This window comes from Pan paniscus, chromosome 20 (assembly GCF_029289425.2).
Source record: "Pan paniscus chromosome 20, NHGRI_mPanPan1-v2.0_pri, whole genome shotgun sequence".
In the NCBI taxonomy this organism is placed as follows: Eukaryota; Metazoa; Chordata; class Mammalia; order Primates; family Hominidae; genus Pan; species Pan paniscus.
In genome coordinates, this window is record NC_073269.2 from 4551802 (window position 1) to 4571835 (window position 20034).

General features: G+C 43.8%; 2 long non-coding RNA genes across 4 annotated transcripts; one reads left to right on the forward strand and one right to left on the reverse strand.

The window, feature by feature from the left end:
• The first annotated feature begins 187 nt into the window (after positions 1-187).
• On the forward strand, positions 188-11879 carry LOC129394646 (uncharacterized). 2 transcript variants are annotated; one of them, XR_010110954.1, is made up of 4 exons: positions 188-361; positions 1585-1688; positions 2182-2283; positions 3049-11879. It is a non-coding gene; the product is annotated as an uncharacterized LOC129394646 (long non-coding RNA). The 2 variants fall into 2 exon arrangements; XR_010110955.1 differs by having other exon boundaries at positions 1604-1688.
• LOC129394645 (uncharacterized) lies at positions 1471-19735 on the reverse strand. 2 transcript variants are annotated; one of them, XR_010110957.1, is made up of 3 exons: positions 16010-19663; positions 13847-14021; positions 1471-4613 (listed from the first exon to the last, which is right to left on the reverse strand). It is a non-coding gene; the product is annotated as an uncharacterized LOC129394645 (long non-coding RNA). The 2 variants fall into 2 exon arrangements; XR_010110956.1 differs by having other exon boundaries at positions 13847-19735.
• Between the last annotated feature and the right edge of the window lie 299 nt (positions 19736-20034).

A 20034-nucleotide genomic window follows, 5' to 3' on the forward strand; every position in this document is an offset into this window, starting at 1 on the left:
GCGGGGTCCCGGGCAGGGGCAGGGCCGGGCCGGGGCGGGGTCTCGGGCAGGGGCGGGGTCTCGGGCAGGGGCGGGGCCGGGGCGGGGTCTCAGGCAGGGGCGGGGTCCCGGGCAGGGGCGGGGCCGTGCCGGGGCGGGGTCTCGGGCAGGGGCGGGGCCGGGGCGGGGCCGGGGCGGGGTCTCGGGCAGGGGCGGGGCCTCGGGCAGGGGCGGGGAGCTTACCGACCTCCCGCCCCCGCTGCGCGCGTTTCTGGCCCTGCCGGTGTCTCCGCCGGTTGAAAGCGCGTGTCTGCGTCGGGTTCCGTTGGAGTGCGTTCGGTGCGCCGTGGGTCCGCGCTGCTTCCACCCAACTTCCTGTTAGGTAAGAGGCGCGTGAGGCTCCTGTGCCGGGGGGCGGTGCTGCTCCCGAGTCGGCGCGCGGCGGGGACGCGAGTCGGCAGGTGCTGGCGGGAGCGAGAGTGGGGCGGGGACCCTCGCGAGCCCGCACTCCGCCTCTGGGTAGCAGCCTCTTCGGTTCCACACGGCGTGACGCGCGCTCGGGCTCCGCGTTCGCGTCGAGGCAGAGGCGTAGGAGGGGTCGGGCCCGGGGCTGGAGGGGCCGGGACCGGGCGGGGTGCTGCCCTGGACACCGCGCCGGCAGCTGTTCCGCGCGGGTTCGTGTCATTCCTATTTTCAACCTGTCCTGCTCCGCACCTGAGATGATTTATAAATTCGGTACCTTTGGGACAGGCGTGGATGACATCCCATAATTTACTTCGCTATTAATTTCTAAATGTAATACATACCACTCTCTAAAAGTATTTTTTAATTTGAAATATATTTGTATATATGTACATATATATTTATTTCTGAATTTTGTCTCCAGTACATATAATGAGGCTTGTAAAGTGCATAGTGTTTAGGACATGGGTGGATTTTGCTTTTAAGTAGTAAAGACTTAATTGGTGACTTACTGGGGCTATTTGATAAGGATTTTTTTTTTTTAATGAACATTAAAAACAGTGAAATTGTATTTCCAGATTTCATTAGCTTCATTTATATCTTAATTGGTGAAAACTGTAAGTTGATAACTCATTTTTATTTCCTTTGGAGATTCTTAAGTTTGTGCTACCAATGATTATTTCCAAAAAAGGCACACTTCTGGTTTTCCCAGAACTAATGCTAGCTTCTCAATCTTTTGAGTTTACTTGATATTAATGTTTGACCTCAAATCATGTCACATTTTTGAAGAAAACTTTCTCTTAGCCAGTGGAACATAAACCACCCTGGAGTTCATATAGAGGAGGGGTTCAAATGCCTCTGATAGTGTCGTGTTAAAACTCATGGCCAAACCCAAGGTCACATAGCTTTCTTTCCATGTTTTCCTCTAGAATTTGTATAGTTTTGTCATTATAAAATGGGTCTTGTCCTAGACCCCAAGAACAGGTTTTTGGATTTCACATGGGATAGACCTTTTGGCAAGTCACAGAGTATAGTGAAGTTAAGATAGTTTATTAGCGACTACTCAGCTACATAGCAGGGCGTCCTCAGAAAGCAAGAGGAGGAATGTACATGTTGTAAACATATAACTTTTTTTTGAGACAGAGTTTCTCTCCTGTCACAGTGGCATGATCTCGGCTCACTGCGACCTCTGCTTCCTGGGTTCAAGGATTCTCCTGCCTCAGCCTCCCAAGTAGCTGGGATTACAGGTGCGTGCCAATATACCCGGCTAATTTTTTGTATTTTTGGTAGAGACTGGGCTTCACCATGTTGGTCAGGCTGGTCTGGAACTCCTGGCCTCAAGTGATCTGCCTGCCTCGGCTTCCCAAAGTGCTGGGATAACAGGCATGAGCCACCCGGCGCCCGGGCTTAATGTTTGTTTATATAGGTTATTAAGAATCAGTTTGTGACAGGCTATTAGTATTGTTACTTCTCTTTGTTACTGTCGATTTTAACAACAATTTATGTGTGTACTATTACCTTTAAAGTAAAACTTATTTTTAAACTAAGAATGCTTTTTGTTCTTAAAGTCTGGGACATTTAAATAAGTTTCGTGTCTTTATTAACTTGTTCCCACAATCATAAATATTTTATAACCAAAAGTGCTCAACCCCCTAAATATATAATCCAACAAATTTAACGTGTGTGTGTGTGTGAGAGAGAGAGAGAGAGAGAGAGAGAGGGTCTCACTCTTTCGCCCAGGCTGGAGTGCAGTGGTGCGATCATGGCTGGCTCATTGCAGCCTCAAACTTCTGGACTCAAGCAATCCTCCCACTTCAGCCTCCTGGGTAGCTGGGACTACAGGTACGTGCAAGCATGCCATCTAATTTTTTTTTTTTTTTTTTTTTTTTTTTTTTTTTTTTTTTGTAGACATAAGGGTCTTGCTATTTGTCTCCTGAGAGCTCTCCATGCTCTCAATGTGAAGAATCTGCAAAAGCAAACACCTGGGGCTGAAAAATAAAATAGAAAAAATTTTATTTCTCAGCCTCCGTAAGATTGTATGTCCAAACAAAAGAAAATCTTAAAAATCTCCAAAAATATTGGTGAGAAAAAAGCTTTGGCCCTCATATGAAGAAGATAAAAACTTGTTCCATTTTCCAGATACACAGTTATAATACAAATATAAAATGGGGCAAAGACAAAAACCAAGTCTCCTATATAAACTAGTGAATTTTGTATTATTGTAATAACATTAGTCAGGGTTCTCCAGAAAGGCAGAATCAATAGGATATATGTAGATAGATAGATGAGAGAAGACTCATTAGGGGAATTGGTTCACATAATTATGGAGGCTGAGAAGTTACACAATAGCCTGTCTCCAAGTTGGAGAACCAGGAAAGTTGGCAGCATGGCTCACTCCAGATATAAAGGACTGAGAATCAGGGAAGCCAATGGTGTAACTCCGATTCTGAGGCCAAAGCTCTGAGACCCTGACGTTCTGATGTCAAGGGCAGGAGAAGAAGGATGTTTCCATTTCAGAAGGAGATAATTCACCTTTCCTCTTCCTTGTTGTTCTATCTGGGCTCTCAACCAATTGGATGGTGCCTGTATTCATCCATTTTTATACAGCGATGAAGAAATACCTGAGTCTGAGCAATTTATAAAGAACAAAGAGGTTTAATGGGCTGACAGTTCCACATGGCTGCAGGGGCCTCACGATCATGGCAGAAGCGGAAGCAAAGATGTCCTTCTTCACATGGCAGCAACAAGAAGAAGTGCTGAGCCAAAGGGGAAAAGCCCCTTATAAAACCATCGGATCATGAGAACTCACTCACTGCCATGAGAACAGAATGGCAGTAACCACCACCATGATTCAATCACCTCCCACCGGGTCCCTCCCATGACATGTAGGGATTATAGGAACTACAATTCAAGATGAGATCTGGGTGGGGACACAGGCAAACCCTATCAGTTCCCATCCACACTAGGTCGGGGTTATCTCAGTGTCTTCCAGAAACACCCTCACAGATATGCCCAGAAATTGTGTTTGACCAGCTGTGTGTGTCCCTTAATCCAGTCCAGTAGATGTCTAGAATTAACCATCGGAATATTTATGCCTGATTCATGGCTGAAATCGTGTTTGACCAGCTATGTGTGTCTCTTAATTCAGTCAAGTAGATGTCCAATATTAACCATCAGAATATTTATGCCTGATTCATGGCTGAAATTTCAGGATGAAAGCTATGAAATCTCTATTTGTGTTTGTATATCTATTAATGTATGTTATGTACATGTGATATTTTCTTAACTCTGGATACCACTGCAAAATTCATTTATAAAATCCTCTAAAAGTGCTCTATTCTAACTTGGCTTGGAAAAAAATAACCATTTATAAATAAATATTCACCAAACTCCTAGAAATATAGTAACTGATCAAATGTTTCTTAAGTTACCATGATTTGGATAAAACTTAGTTAAATGAGATTAATATAATATTTTTGGTGTAATAAAACAACTATGTCTTCAAAGTTATCACTATTGAATATAAAACAAACATAAATTCCTATTCTGCTTGAGTTCTAGTCAAATAAGCTAATATTATACTTACAGAAATGTAAAATCTTAAAGCTTATAGATTTGGTTCTAATTAAGTTGTCATTCTTATGAAAAACATTATTTTTTATGGTGAAAAGATACACATATATTTAGAGTTAGCCAGCTGGGGTCAGTTTAGATGATCCCAATTTTGTTGCAACATCCAAAGCTTCATAATCAGGAGCCAGTTGAACATATGCCTTCTTCTCTTTATCAGGACAAATCAGGGTGGTGACCTTGGCCACATCACTGTCATAGAGCTTCTTCACGGTCTGTTTGATATGGTGCTTGTTGGCTTTAACATCCACAAAGAACACAAGCATGTTGTTTTCTTGTATCTTCTTCCAGCCGACTCAGTGGTCAGTGGAAACTTGATAGCATAGTGGTCAAGCTTGTTTCTCTGGGGGTGCTCTTCCGAGGATATTTGGGCTGCCTCCGGAGTCGCAGTGTCTTGGGCCACCTGAAGGTGAGTGACATGCAGATCTTCTTTTTTGCGTGTGGCTGTGGACACCTTTCAACACTGCCTTCTTGGCCTTTAAAGCCTTCACTTTGGCTTCGGCTGTAGGAGGAGCAGGAGCTTCCTTCGCTTTCGGTGCCATCTTGTGAAAAGCGAAAAACATTATTTCAAAAATAATTTGTTTACAGTAAATCTGCCTAATAGTAGTTTCCAAAGTACTTTTGCTAATTTTTAACCTTAAACTTAAGCTAAGTAAAAGATTTGCATTAAATATCTAGACCATTTATAAATAAGATACAATACTAAAACATTAATTACTGAACATAAATAATTCAAGTTTATATACTTTTGGCTTCCTATTTTTACAGAAAGACTAAAGATATTTTGGCCTGTTAATAAACATGTTTTTTTCTGCCACATTGAGAAATTGTATTATGAGGAAATGCATCCCTCTAGATGTTGGGAGATGGTATATTCATACATTTTTTAACCTGCTATAGAATGCTAATATATGACAGTTTATAACTGACTACTTCCTAGTTTTCTCTGGAAAATAAAAGATTACTAAGTATTAAAATTATAATCAGTATATGTAAATAGAACTACTAGAAATAATGGAATAACTAGAAACAACCCCATGCAAAGCATGCAAGAAAAGTAGGGCATGTTTCGCAAGTAAAGTAGGATGTATTTTTTATAAGGAAAACCATACATAAGATACAAATAAAAAGAGATACCTAACCTTCCCTGTGTTATATTTGTATGGGTAAAATGTTATGTTTTCAGAAATGATATAAAAGTCCTGGAAATTTGTTAATGTCCTCCTTATCCATGCTATGTGCCAGTATAGAGTAATGAGTCATAATTATTATTATTTTAAATATTGTGCTGGGTGCAGTGGCTTACACCTGTAATCCCAGCACTTTGGGAGGCTGAGGAGGATGGATCACAAGGTCAGGAGATCCAGACCATCCTGGCTAACCCGGTGAATCTCCATCTCCACTAAAAATATAAAAAATTAGCCGGCTGTGGTGGCAGGCGCCTGTAGTCCCAGCGCTTTGGGAGGCCACAGAGAAAATCGAATACCCTTGTCAGTTGTGGTATAATGAACTCTCATCAGATCTTTCATCACAGCCATTTCATACTCTTTGTCATTTAGATATTATTTCCCCCTGATGCTTTCCTGAAAGCTCCTGCAATCAGCTACAGGTCAGAATGCTCATCTCCAACACAGGACTCCCTCTGAGACTCACAGAAAAGAGTATGACAGTTACTCTGGTTATAGGCTTCTGATGATATTGCTTAAATAACTTTAAGACCATACACTTGACTCAGTGAAGGTCTCCAGAAGTCTGGTTGAGAAACTGATGGGTTCATGACACTACTAACCCAAGATCCAGCAAGACTGGAATTGATTACATGGCACTGAATGAGCTGATGAAAATTGATTATAATTTTATAGCTTTTTGGAGCATTGCTGGTTCTTTAATGTTCTAGTTTCTGGATTTAAGAAATCTCTTTCTCTTAATCTAACTGTAACTTACAACAATTTAGTAGATTATACTTTTATAAACAGAAATTAGGCATTTATCTTTTTTCTCTGCCTGATTTCTCCAGAATTTTGAAATTTTTACTGAATACTCTTATTTTCATGATGATATAGTTGTTATCAAAAGTCCAATAAGAACCTTATAACAGGACATAATTGGAAATTTTGGTTATATTATCAAGGTTTTTACAGGAATATCATATATAGGAAATGTGCCTAAGATCAGTTATGACCAGCAATTTTAAGGAAGTAAGGTTGACTTTTATGGAGACAATGCTTACAAAGCACTGTGAGAAATGGGAAAGTTCTTCAAAGATTATAAAAAGTCACAATTTCTTACTATAAGATTGCTATCCACTATTTTTATATATACGTGTGTGTGTGTGTGTGTGTGTGTGTGTGTGTATTCCAAATCAGTTGTCCTAGCTTGCTCCAGCATGCCTGGGCAGAACTAGACAAGCCCCAGCCCATAGTGCATGCCATTCCTTATTTGGAGATGCTTCCTTAACTATCCCTGGGCAACTTCCTCTTCTTTCTTTGTTCTATTCCCCTTACCTAATTAAGAAAGTGTTAAACTAATAGCCAATCGGGTAAAGTGTAAAATGTGAGGTCCTATTTCAGCCAATGGAAACTGGACACAGCACTAGGGTAGACACATGAGGTTATAAGTAACTCTGTCTCCTTTGTTTGGTGTGCTCTTGTGGCTGGACAGCTATTGAGTAGCACCCTTTATGCAGAAAGTAAAGCTCACCTCGCTAAGAGATCATTTGTTCCCACGTTCTTTTTTTTTTTTTTTTTTTTTTTTTTTGGAACACCAAAAACTTCATTCCCAACAGCACTCTGAGAAAAGCCAGCCTGATACCTAGATTACAGGGTTCACAGCCTTACAGGTTAGTAAAGAAGGTCATTTCCTGGTAGGCCCAGGAATTTAGGGATATTTTGGGGACCTCAAGAAAAGAGGAATTCACACAAAGCTATAAGGACTGCAGCTGAAATTTGATAGTATGTTCTTGGCTTGGGTTTTAGCCTAAATAAGGCCTTTAAAAGTCAACTCTGAGATTCTGTATGAAAACTTCCAGCAAAGAAACTTGAAAGCACCTATGTGGTCATCTCCTGTTCTTGCTGCACTTATGTAAATAATCAAGCAAAATCTAACAAAACTAGACTTATTTTTAAAACAAGAATAGTCTTACTTTGATTATGATCAAAAATGATGGTTACTACAGAGAGGAATTTTATGTTTCAATGGAATACTATAACTTAGCCGGGCATGGTGGCACATGCCTATAATTCCAGCATTTGGGAGGCCAGGAGTTCAAGACCAGCCTGGTCAACATGGTGAAACCCCATCTCTACCAAAAATACAAAAATGAGATGGGCATGATGGCATGTGCCTGTAGTCCCAGCTAATCAGGAAGTTGAGGAGGGAGGATCACTTGCACACAGGAGGTAGAGGTTGCAGTGAGCTGAGATTGCACCTTTGCACCCCAGCCTGGGCAACAGAGCCAGACCCTGTCTCAAAAAAAATTTTTTTTAAAGGAAAACTATAGCTATTGTGGATTATCAGATTCTAGTCTTGTTTCTTGTTTTTGGGCTATTTTTACCTCTTTGTAAACTGGATCCTGCCATCTGATGAATTTTGTCCCACAATGATACTTGTGGAATAAGAAGCCAAATATTGTCTCTCCTACTAATATATCTATTGTCAGTTAATTTGAAGGTCTTCAACCCTGGAACAAAGTAACTTTAGTCCCAACCCTGTGCTCACAGAAACATGTGCTGTATTGAATCAAGGTTTAATGGATTTAGGGCCGGTGCAGGTCCTCACATGCTGAGTGTGCCAGTCCCCTGGGCCCACTGTTCTTTCTCTATACTTTGTCTGTGTGCCTTATTTCTTTTCTCAGTCTCTCGTCCCCACTGACGAGAAATACCCACAGGTGTGGAGGGGCAGGCCCCCTTCAAAGGACAAATGAATTGCTGGAGGAAAACCAGGAAGTCTCGTTCACTGCTAGTGGAATGCTTAATGGTACAGCCATTACGAAAGATGGTGTAGAAGACCAGAATATGCCACCCTAAAATATGACTCTAGAGACTATAAAAAATGGCTCTTTGGCATAAGGATTATTTTCAACTCATTTTCAGAAAATGCAGACACAGAAACAGAGTAGAAGTTAACCTTTTATAAGGGAAATTTACATCTACCAAGGAAATCCCCATTTTAACAGAGTCTCCCTCTCGGTACCAGGAACAGAAGGATGACTAAATCAACAGAGGTTCTTCTGAAGGGACTTCCAGAAACACCTTCACAAATGCACCCATAAAAACACACCCAGAAATAGTGCTTTACCAGCTATGTGAGTATCCCTTAATCCTGTCAAGGGGACAGCTAAAATTAACCATCCCAGTATTTATGCCTAATTTGTGGCTAACATTTTATTTTTACATTTTTCTTATTATTATTATTATTATTATTTTTTAGACAGAGTCTCACTCTGTCACCCAGGCTGGAGGACAGTGGCGCGATCTCAGCTCGCTGCAACCTCCACCTCCCAGGTTCAAGTGATTCTCCTGCCTCAGCCTCCTGGGTAGCTGGGACTACAGGCACACACCACCACACCCAGCTTTTTGTATTTTTAGTAATGATGGTGTTTCACCATTTTGGCCAGGCTGGTCTCGAACTCCTGACCTTGTTAGTATCATTATTTTTTTTGAGACGGAGTCTCGCTCTGTTGCCCAAGCTGGAGTGCAGTGGCGTAATCTCAGCTCACTGCAACCTCTGCCTCCCAGGTTCAAGCAATTCGGCTGCCTCAACCTCCTGAGTAGCTGTGATTACAGGCATGTGCCATAGTGCCCAGTTAATTTTTGTATGTTTAGTAGAAATGGGGTTCCGCTATGTTGGCCAGGCTGGTCTCAAACTTCTGACCTCAGGTAATCTGCCCACCTAGGCCTTCCAAAGTGCTGGAATTACAGGCGTGAGCCACCACGCCCAGCCAAGAGCAGGCTGTTAAAAAGAGTCTGGCTTCCTTGGTTTCTCTCTTGCTTTCTCCCTCGCCATGTGATCTCAGGTGCTGGGATTACAGGCGTGAGCCACCACGCCCAGCCAAGAGCAGGCTGTTAAAAAGAGTCTGGCTTCCTTGGTTTCTCTCTTGCTTTCTCCCTCGCCATGTGATCTCAGGTGCTGGGATTACAGGCGTGAGCCACCACGCCCAGCCAAGAGCAGGCTGTTAAAAAGAGTCTGGCTTCCTTGGTTTCTCTCTTGCTTTCTCCCTCGCCATGTGATCTCAGGTGCTGGGATTACAGGCGTGAGCCACCACGCCCAGCCAAGAGCAGGCTGTTAAAAAGAGTCTGGCTTCCTTGGTTTCTCTCTTGCTTTCTCCCTCGCCATGTGATCTCAGGTGCTGGGATTACAGGCGTGAGCCACCACGCCCAGCCAAGAGCAGGCTGTTAAAAAGAGTCTGGCTTCCTTGGTTTCTCTCTTGCTTTCTCCCTCGCCATGTGATCTCAGGTGCACACTGGCTCCCCTTCTGCTTTCCACCATGTGTTGAGGCACCATAAAGCCCCACCAGATGCAGCTGCCCAATCTTGGATGTTCCTGCCACCAGAATCATAAGCCAAATGGAATGAACTTTTTTTTTCTTTTCTTTTATTATTATTATTATTTTTTTTTGACAGGGTCTTGCTCTGTCACCCAGGCTGGAGTGCAGTGGTGCAATCATGGCTCACCGCAGCCTCGACCTCCTGGGCTCAAGCAATCCTCCCACTTCAGCCTCTCAAGGTTGGGACCATAGGCATGCACCACCATGCCTGGCTAATTTTTTAAATTGTTTGTAGACATGGGGTCTCCCTGTGGTGCCCAGGTTGGTCTCAAACTCCTAGACTCAAGGGATTCTCCCATCTTAGCCTCGCAAAGTGCCAAGAGCACAGGTGTGAGCTACCATACCCAGCCAGACATAACATTTTTTTTTTTTGAGACAGAGTTTCGGTCTTGTTGCCCAAGCTGGAGTGCAATGGTGTGATCTTGGCACACTGCAACCTATGCATCCCAGGTTCAAGTGATTCTCTTGACTCAGCCTCCCAAGTAGCTGGGATTACAAGGCGCCCGCCACCACACATGGCTAGTTTTTCTATTTTTACTAGAGACAGGGTTTGACCATGTTGGCCAGGCTTGTTTTGAACTCCTGACCTCAGGTAATGCACCTACCTTGGCCTCCCAAAGTGCTGGGATTACAGGTGGGAGCCGCCATGCCTGGCCAACATAAATTTTTAATAGCATTTTCTAATGAAAGCAATGAGGGCTCTCTGAAGAAATGGCCAATACAGGGACTGGGACAGTAAATATATGAGCCAGGATAATTAACATACCAGAACAAAAGAAAGTACTCAAAAAATATGAAATTATGTCAAAAGGAAAAAAAGAACCAATGGAGAGAGCTCCCAATGGCCAAAGCAGAAAGAAACTGAGCAACAAAATACTGCAGTATTGAATAACCAAAGCTTAAAGTAACTGTCTATGTGTCCACATTTATACAAATAAGTGCATAAGCAAATAAAGTTGAATAGAATTCTCCTTTACAAAAGAATTCCAAATAATTGATATAGACACTCAGCCATCAAAGAGGTGGAGCTAACATCCCACTCCTTAAACGGGGGCTGTGCATAGTGACTTCCTCCAGAAGAATACATACAATATGGACAAGTAACTTCACAGTAGAGAAACTGGACAAACACTAGTTCAGCCAGGGGATCACAGTTAATACCAATGGTGATAATTCACCTTGACACCATGAAGTGACAAGAATAGCACTTCACCTCTGTGATCTGCTTCCCCCCAAACCCATAACCCCAGTCCACTTCTCAGAAAAGCACCAGGTAAATAGCAATGGGAGACATTCTACAAAACGCCTGACCAGTCCTCCTTAACACCGTCAAGGTCATTGGAAGAAGGAAAGTCTGAGAAACCATGACAGCCAAGAAGAGCCTAAGGAGTCGTGACAACGAATGTTACATGGGATCCCGGGTGCGACCCTGGAGTAGGGAAAGATAGAACTAAGTGTAAACAGTAAAGTTGAGGTTCTTCTTCAAATGCTTTCCTCCCCATCTAATTAGGAATAAATAGTAACTTCTCTTAGATGTAAAAATTATTCAAAGATCTGTGCTAACATTCTTAAATATCTGCTGGCCGTAATAAAGAAATCAATGTACTGTATGTTCTTAGCGCCCACAATTTAGCCTAAATATTTGCCTGACATGCTTATACTGGTCCAAGCAAGCATTAGGTTATAGCCTCTTCCTCTTCCTTATTTGAAGGTGTTTTTACCTTTCTCAGCATTCCACAAGTTACTTCTTCCTTCCTTTGTTATCCTCTGCCTTTGCCTGTTTTAAAAATTTATATGTTGCTAGAAGATCAGAACAAATACAGAATGTGGGGTCCCGTTCCAGCCAATGGAAACCGGACACAGCAGTAGGGTGGACACGTCAGGTTATAAATGACCCTGTTTCCTTTGTTCTGGATACTCTCGTGGTAAAACTACTGGCCAGTGTACCCTTTATGCAAAAAGTAAAAAAACGGCCTTGCTGAAGAAATTAAATTTATGTTCAAGTGCTATTTCTTTACGGCACCGGGGAACAAGCATTTCTAACAGGAAATCCAAATAAAATATGGGCTTCAGTTAATAATAGCGTATCAACATTTGTTCATTCACTGTGACAAATGACGTGAGACATACTGATAGAAGATGTTAATAAGAGAGGAAACTGGGTTGAAGCTACATGGGAAATCTGTGTTTTCTTTGCTATTTCTGTATAAATCTAAAACAACTCTAAAATAAAACTTAATTTAAAAGTGTTGTATTTTTCAAACACCTGCTTAATTATTTGTACTAGTAATTACTAGTAATTTACCCTGTTAACTATTCCTGTCTTTTAATAAGAGCATTTATGACACAAAAATTAAAGCATACAGATTAATATCTAATTCCAAATAAATGCCTCTACATGTTTTATGTTAAAGTAATAACATACATGTATAAACTTACTTCACATAATTTTTTCTGGTACTGTGGCTGTGTCTTGGGTTCAGTCTCTAAAAAGGTGGTCGGTCGCCTTTTAGACAACCAGGAAAAAAATTCATTTTAGAGACTCTATTTCAATTCAATGTTGAACACTGTCAAAAGAATGTTTAAAAAAGTTCCTTAGTATCCAAGATTTAAAAAAAAAAATTTTTTTTTTTTTTTTTTTTTTTTTTTTTTTTTTTTTTTTTTGAGACGGAGTCTCGCTCTGTCGCCCAGGCTGGAGTGCAGTGGCGCGATCTCGGCTCACTGCAAGCTCCGCCTCCCGGGTTCACGCCATTCTCCTGCCTCAGCCTCCCGAGTAGCTGGGACTACAGGCGCCCGCCACCACGCCCGGCTAATTTTTTGTATTTTTAGTAGAGACGGGGTTTCACCGTGTTAGCCAGGATGGTCTCGATCTCCTGACCTCGTGATCCGCCCGCCTCGGCCTCCCAAAGTAAAAAAAAATGTTTTAATGGCAAATCGATTCATCGTGACTGGATCACTTTCTCGAAAATATCCCTGTCTTTGTTTTCCATGCATGCTTTTTAGCAATAATACAACAGAATGCAATATTGGCCACTGGGGGAAAAGTATTCAAAGATAGAAAGTGAATAGAATTTGTAACCATGATAATTTAATGTTTCATTGTGATATTTTCTAAAACAGAAGAGTTTAAGAATATTCAAAGTCAATTTCCTCAATGATACTTTGCAGAAAGTGATGAAACTAGAGAAACAAAAATGGCAGGATATTCTGAGTGATTTTAGATGTTGCTAGGATTCATGGGAAAAAATAATTTACCTGTTAGAGAATCACAAATAATTATTGGAAGCCCAAACTCTGAAATGTTTCCAAATTTAGTTGAACTTGTAAGTAATTATAATGTCAATATAGCTAGTCATGAAGTTAATGATAAAAGAGGACCCATGCCTTATTTATGTAATAAAATATACAATGAATGATTAATGCTCCTCGGAAAATACGCTGGACTTGAACTACAATTGAGAGTGTCAGAATCAAAATATATTCGATTGTATAACAGGAGTAGCCCATCATGAACAAATGTATCATCTCATAAAGTATGCTCACGTTAAATATACTGTCAGAACAATGGAAAAAAAGCTGTTTTGCCTTTGTTGAAAGGAAAGAATAATGGAGACGGTCCAGCTTAGGGAATTATTAGGTTGGAAACATACAATGCTGGCATAAGAACGTCCTGGACAGGGATGTAACAGTGAACAGCTCTGGCAGGTGTAGGAAAGGGTCGCAGCCATCATATCCCCTCCCCAAATGCTCAAACTAAATCTGCACATACGTCTGTATTAGGATTTGCTACGTGTTATTTCGTGTGGGGAGGTATAAACGATGCATTTAAACTTTACGTTTCTAGTTAGAATACGCCTATTGCTAAATATTTCCATACTGATTCAACTACTTCAGCGCCGTGAGACGAATGAGCTATTACAACACGAACGAAAGCGCTGGTGACTCCGCAGCGCCGGCCGGTCCCCAGCCACCACCCGCGCCGTCCCGATGGCGCCGCTCGCGTTGCTCCTTTCTCGGCGCCAGGATCTCTCCCCAGGAACGAGCGCAGATCCGGAGGCCGCGCCGCGCTGCGCCGCGCCGCGCTGTCAGGACGCGCAGTTCCCGCCCCGCTGAAGGGACACCGTTTTACAACACGCCGCGTAGACCGTGACAGGGAAGGAAGGCCCACGGCAGCGCTCCCTCCTCAGCACTCGCGGCCGCGGACACGACGCCTTTTCCTCCTCCTCTCACCTGGTGACCGGGTGTCCCGAACCGCGGCCGCTCCCGGGCGGGTCCTGAAGAGACCGTGGCTCCGTCTTCCCGGTCGACGCCCCGGGGCGACGAGTGCGGATCCGCCGGCGGTTCCCGCGCGTGCTCCAGGTTGGGCGGGAGCCGGGCGCCCCCTCGCGGCAGTCCTGGGGAATCTCTGAAAATCAGCGTTCGGATGACTGCAGGCCGTGATTTCGGAAATGTCAACTGAAATCGAGGCCACCATCCCGTGCCTTGATCGGAACGGATGGAGATTTTAAAAACTAAAAAAGATGGCCCGGGCGCGGTAGCTCACGCGTGTAAACCCAGCACTTTGGGAGGCCGAGGCGGGCGGATCACCTGAGGTCGAGAGTTTGAGACCAGCCTGACCAACGCGGAGAAACCCTGTCTCTACTAAAAATACAAAATTAGCTGGGCGTGGTGGCGCATGCCTGTAATCCCAGCTACTCGGGAGTCTGAGGCAGGAGAATCGCTTGAACCCAGGAGGCGGAGGTTTCAGTGAGCTGCACCATTGCACTCCAGCCTGGGCAACAAGAGTGAAACTCCATCTCAAAAAATAAAATAAATAAAATAAAAACTAAAAAAGATGTCCAGTAGGCAAAAGTCAGTTGAGTTTCTTCATATCACCAATAATGGATGGAAATAATTGGAACTAGAAATATTAAAATACCATTTACAATAGCACCCCTAAAGCTGAATCCATTAAGTATCAGCGTAACAAAAGGTGTGCAAACATGCATTCGGAAAACCATGAATCACAGTTGAGAGAAACCAAAAGAGGTATAAGTAAATGCAGAGATGTTCCTTATTTAGGAGAAGTACACTCATTATTGTGAAGGTGACAATTCTTTCCAAATTGATCTATAGATTCAGCCAAATCCCAGTTAAATTCCAGGCAAAGATATCGACAAACTGTTCCTAAACCCAGAATCGATGAAATAAGACTGAAGGAGAACAAAGTTAAAGACCTCACACATCTGGATCTGAACACTCACCCTAAAGCCACAGTAATGAAGAGAGCATGGCAGTGGTGAAGCGGTTAGACACATAGATAAGTGGGACAGAACAGAGAGCCCCCAAACAGACTCAAGCCAACTGACTTTGTCAAAGGGACAAAGGCAACTCAGTGGAGAAAGAGAAGTCCGTTCCACAAAAGACAACAGAACAATTGCAAACCATAGGGGAAAGAAATGAATGGAGACAAAAACCTTGTATTTTATCCAAAAATTCACTCAAAATAGTCCATAGACTTAAATTTTCAAGTGCAAAGTTGTGAAAGTTATAGAAGAAAGCCAAGAAAAATATCTACATGGCCTTGGTTTGGGCGATGAGTTTCTAGATGCAATACCAAAAGCCAACCCACGAAAGAAACCAAAGCAGTAACGGGGACTTTATTAAAATTTAAAATGGCTGCTCTGGTTAAGAGAACAAAAAAGCAATTCACAGACTGATTGATAGAAAATATTTGGGAAACAGCCGGGCAAGGTGGCTCATACCCATAATCGCAGCACGTTGGGAGGCCAAAGTGGGTGGATCATTTGAGGTCAGGAGTTCGAGACTAGCCTGGCCAACATGGTGAAACCCCGTCTCTACTAAAAATACAAAACAAAACAAAAAAAATTAGCTGGATGTGGTGGCACACGCCTGTTATCTCAGTTACTCGATTCTCCTGAGGCAGGAGAATCGCTTGAACCCAGGAGGCAGAGGTTGCAGTGAGCTGAGATCGCACCACTGCACTCCAGCCTGGGTGATGGAGTAAGACCCTGTCTCAAGAAAAAAAAAGAAAATATTTGGGAAACACGTCCGAAAAAGGACTTGTCTGCAAAATATTTTTTTAAAAACAAACCTCTAAAACTCAAAAAGAATTAGATGAACAACCCAATTGAAAATATGTGAAGATCTGAAAAGACACCTCAGCAAAGAAGATGCACAGATACCAAATAAGCATCCAAATTAATTAATTAATACTCAACAAACTTGTCATGAGGGAAAAGCAGATTAAATGAGATAGTACTGTACATCTATTAAAATGGCTAAAATCTAAAGAACAGTAGCAATTGCAATAGGAGGTCTCATTCATTGCTGGGGGAAGGCATAAGGGTACAGTCACTTCAGCAGTTTTTCCAAAAAATAAACAAGTCTCACCATCTGATCCAACAATCTCCTTCTTAGGTATTTAGACAACTGCCTTGAAAAATTATGTCCAAGTAAAAACCAGCACACACATGTATAGAAGCACTATTCATAACAGCCAAAAATTAAAGGAATCATGACATTCTTCAGTAGCTGAATGCATAACCAAACTGAAGTACGCAGTGCAGTGGAATGCTATTCAGCAAAAGAAAGGCATGACCTATCCACCCATGCCACCTGGATGGACCTCACAGGCACACTGCTTCATGAGAGAGAAAGAAAGGCATGACCTATCCACCCACGCTACCCGGATGGACCTCACAGGCACACTGCTTCATGAGAGAGAGAGAAAGGCATGACCTATCCACCCACGCTACCCGGATGGACCTCACAGGCACACTGCTTCATGAGAGAGAGAGAAAGGCATGACCTATCCACCCACGCTACCCGGATGGACCTCACAGGCACACTGCTTCATGAGAGAGAAAGAAAGGCATGACCTATCCACCCACGCTACCCGGATGGACCTCACAGGCACACTGCTTCATGAGAGAGAAAGAAAGGCATGACCTATCCACCCACGCTACCCGGATGGACCTCACAGGCACACTGCTTCATGAGAGGGAAAGAAAGGCATGACCTATCCACCCACGCCACCTGGATGGACCTCACAGGCACACTGCTTCATGAGAGGGAAAGAAAGGCATGACCTATCCACCCACGCTACCCGGATGGACCTCACAGGCACACTGCTTCATGAGAGGGAAAGAAAGGCATGACCTATCCACCCACGCCACCTGGATGGACCTCACAGGCACACTGCTTCATGAGAGAGAGAGAAAGGCATGACCTATCCACCCACGCTACCCGGATGGACCTCACAGGCACACTGCTTCATGAGAGAGAGAGAAAGGCATGACCTATCCACCCACGCTACCCGGATGGACCTCACAGGCACACTGCTTCATGAGAGAGAGAGAAAGGCATGACCTATCCACCCACGCTACCTGGATGGACCTCACAGGCACACTGCTTCATGAGAGAGAGAGAAAGGCATGACCTATCCACCCACGCTACCCGGATGGACCTCACAGGCACACTGCTTCATGAGAGAGAAAGAAAGGCATGACCTATCCACCCACGCTACCCGGATGGACCTCACAGGCACACTGCTTCATGAGAGAGAAAGAACGGCATGACCTATCCACCCACGCTACCTGGATGGACCTCACAGGCACACTGCTTCATGAGAGGGAAAGAAAGGCATGACCTATCCACCCACGCTACCCGGATGGACCTCACAGGCACACTGCTTCATGAGAGAGAAAGAAAGGCATGACCTATCCACCCACGCTACCTGGATGGACCTCACAGGCACACTGCTTCATGAGAGAGAAAGAAAGGCATGACCTATCCACCCACGCTACCCGGATGGACCTCACAGGCACACTGCTTCATGAGAGAGAAAGAAAGGCATGACCTATCCACCCACGCTACCCGGATGGACCTCACAGGCACACTGCTTCATGAGAGGGAAAGAACGGCATGACCTATCCACCCACGCTACCTGGATGGACCTCACAGGCACACTGCTTCATGAGAGAGAAAGAAAGGCATGACCTATCCACCCACGCTACCTGGATGGACCTCACAGGCACACTGCTTCATGAGAGAGAAAGAAAGGCATGACCTATCCACCCACGCTACCCGGATGGACCTCACAGGCACACTGCTTCATGAGAGAGAAAGAAAGGCATGACCTATCCACCCATGCCACCTGGATGGACCTCACAGGCACACTGCTTCATGAGAGAGCCAGGATGCAGAGGCTGTACATCCCCACTTATATGACATGCTGGAAAGGCAAAACAACAGAGATAGCAAACTGATCAGTGGTGACACGGGGTTCATGGCGGTGGGGATTTGAAGTACTCCATGTGATACTTTAACTGTGGATACCTGTCCCTGTCCACTTGTGAAAAGTGATAGAATTTTAAAGCCCAGAGTAAATCATAATGTATGCAAGTGGAATTACATTATTTAATATGTGGGAATATCCCTGGTTGGAACACAGAATGTGACCAAGAATCTAACTGTATCACAAAAGATTAAAACAAAATCCCTGCAGGGCAAAACGTACTGACCTGAAAGGTCTCTTTAGAATTTAGTGGAATCTGGAGGCCAGGCGCGGTGGCTCACGCCTATAATCCCAGCACTTTGGGAGGCCGAGGCGGGTGGATCACGAGGTCAAGAGATCGAGACAATCCTGACCAACATGGTGAAACCCTGTCTCTACTAAAAATACAAAAATTAGCTGAGCGTGGTGACGCGTTCCTGTAATCCCAGCTACTTGGGAGGCTGAGGCAGGAGAATCACTTGAACCCGGGAGGCGGAGGTTGCAGTGAGCCGAGATCGCGCCACTGCACTCAAGCCTGGTGACAGAGTGAGACTGCATCTCAAAACAAAAACAAAACAAAAACAATTATTGAACCATTGTATCTCCACCTGGAATGGAGCAGTGACTTATGTAAGTGGCAGATGGTGGGAAGCAGGTCTCTCACTGCTGAGGTGGGAGGTTACAGATTAGCAAAGGGAGGCTACAATGATCCATGTGATAATAAACCAGAGGGGCAACATCAGCATCAACTCATACTTAGCCTAATCCAGACACCGACAGCTCCACATAGAAATCTCGATAATCAGGCGGTCCACATAGGTTGGAAACACACAGGTGTTTCCTGGCACGTCAGCTGTAAGACGTAAAGGCATTGAGGCCGCAGGGGCAATTCAGCTCCTAAATATAGTTTTTCATGCGATTCTACAGTGAAAGGAACCAGGGCTCTTTGAAGAAATGGCTTCACTAAAACTAAGCCAGTAAAAACATGAGCCTGGATGATCCTGAAGTATCAAAAAGTAAAGAACTGCTCAGAACACAGACACACACACTCTCACCCCACACACACACACATACACACAAGCACACACACACACAGATTATGACAAAGAAAAACCAGAGCCAACAAGAGCTCCCAATGACACAAATGGGAATGAATAAAGCAACAAAATCCTGTAGTACTGAATTGTAACCAAAACTTGAAATAACTCTCCAGGTGTCCACACTGGCAGAGGTCAATGATTACACATGTAAACAAAAGTGGGTGAGAGAAATCTCCTATGCAGAAAAATCCCAAATAATTGTAGTGGACACTCAGCCATTAAGGAAGTGGCGTTAACTCCCTGCTCAAGCGTGACCCTGTGCCGGGTGTGCAGTGAGCCGAGATGGCGCCACTGCACTCCAGCCTGGGCGACAGAGTGAGACTCCGTCTCAAAAAAAAAAAAAAAAAAAAAGAGAGAAGCAGCAAGCGCTGATGTAGAAATTGCAGGCAAGTTATCCAGATCCAGCTAAGACAGTTGATGAAAGTGGCTACACTAAACAACATATTTTCTTTTCTTTTTTTTTTTTTCTTTGAGATGGAGTGTCTCTCTGTTGCCCAGGCTGGAATGCAGTGGCGCAATCTCGGCTCACTGCAACCTCCGCCTCCCTAGTTCAAGCAATTCTCCTGCCTCAGCCTCCTGAGTAGCTGGGATTACAGGCACGCACCACCACGCCCAGCTAATTTTTGTATTTTTAGTAGAGATGGGGTTTCACCATATTGGTCAGGCTGGTCTCCAACTCCTGACCTTGTGATCCACCCACCTCGCCCTCCCAAAGTGCTGAGAGTACAGGCATGAGCCACCGTGCCTGGCCTAAACAACATATTTTCAACATAGACAAAATAGCCTTCTTACTAGGACTTTCATAGCCGGGGAAGAGAAGTCACTGCCTGGCTTCGAAGCTTTAGAGAACAGGTTGACTCTGTTCTTAGGGGCTAATGTGACTTACAGCCAATGGTCATTTACCATTCTGACCCAGGGCCCTTAAGAATGATGCAAAATCTACTGTGTCTGTGCTCTATAAATAGAACAACAAGCCTAGGTGACAGCACATCTGTTTAATGTCTAGTTTATGGAATATTTTAATCTGATTGTTGAGACCT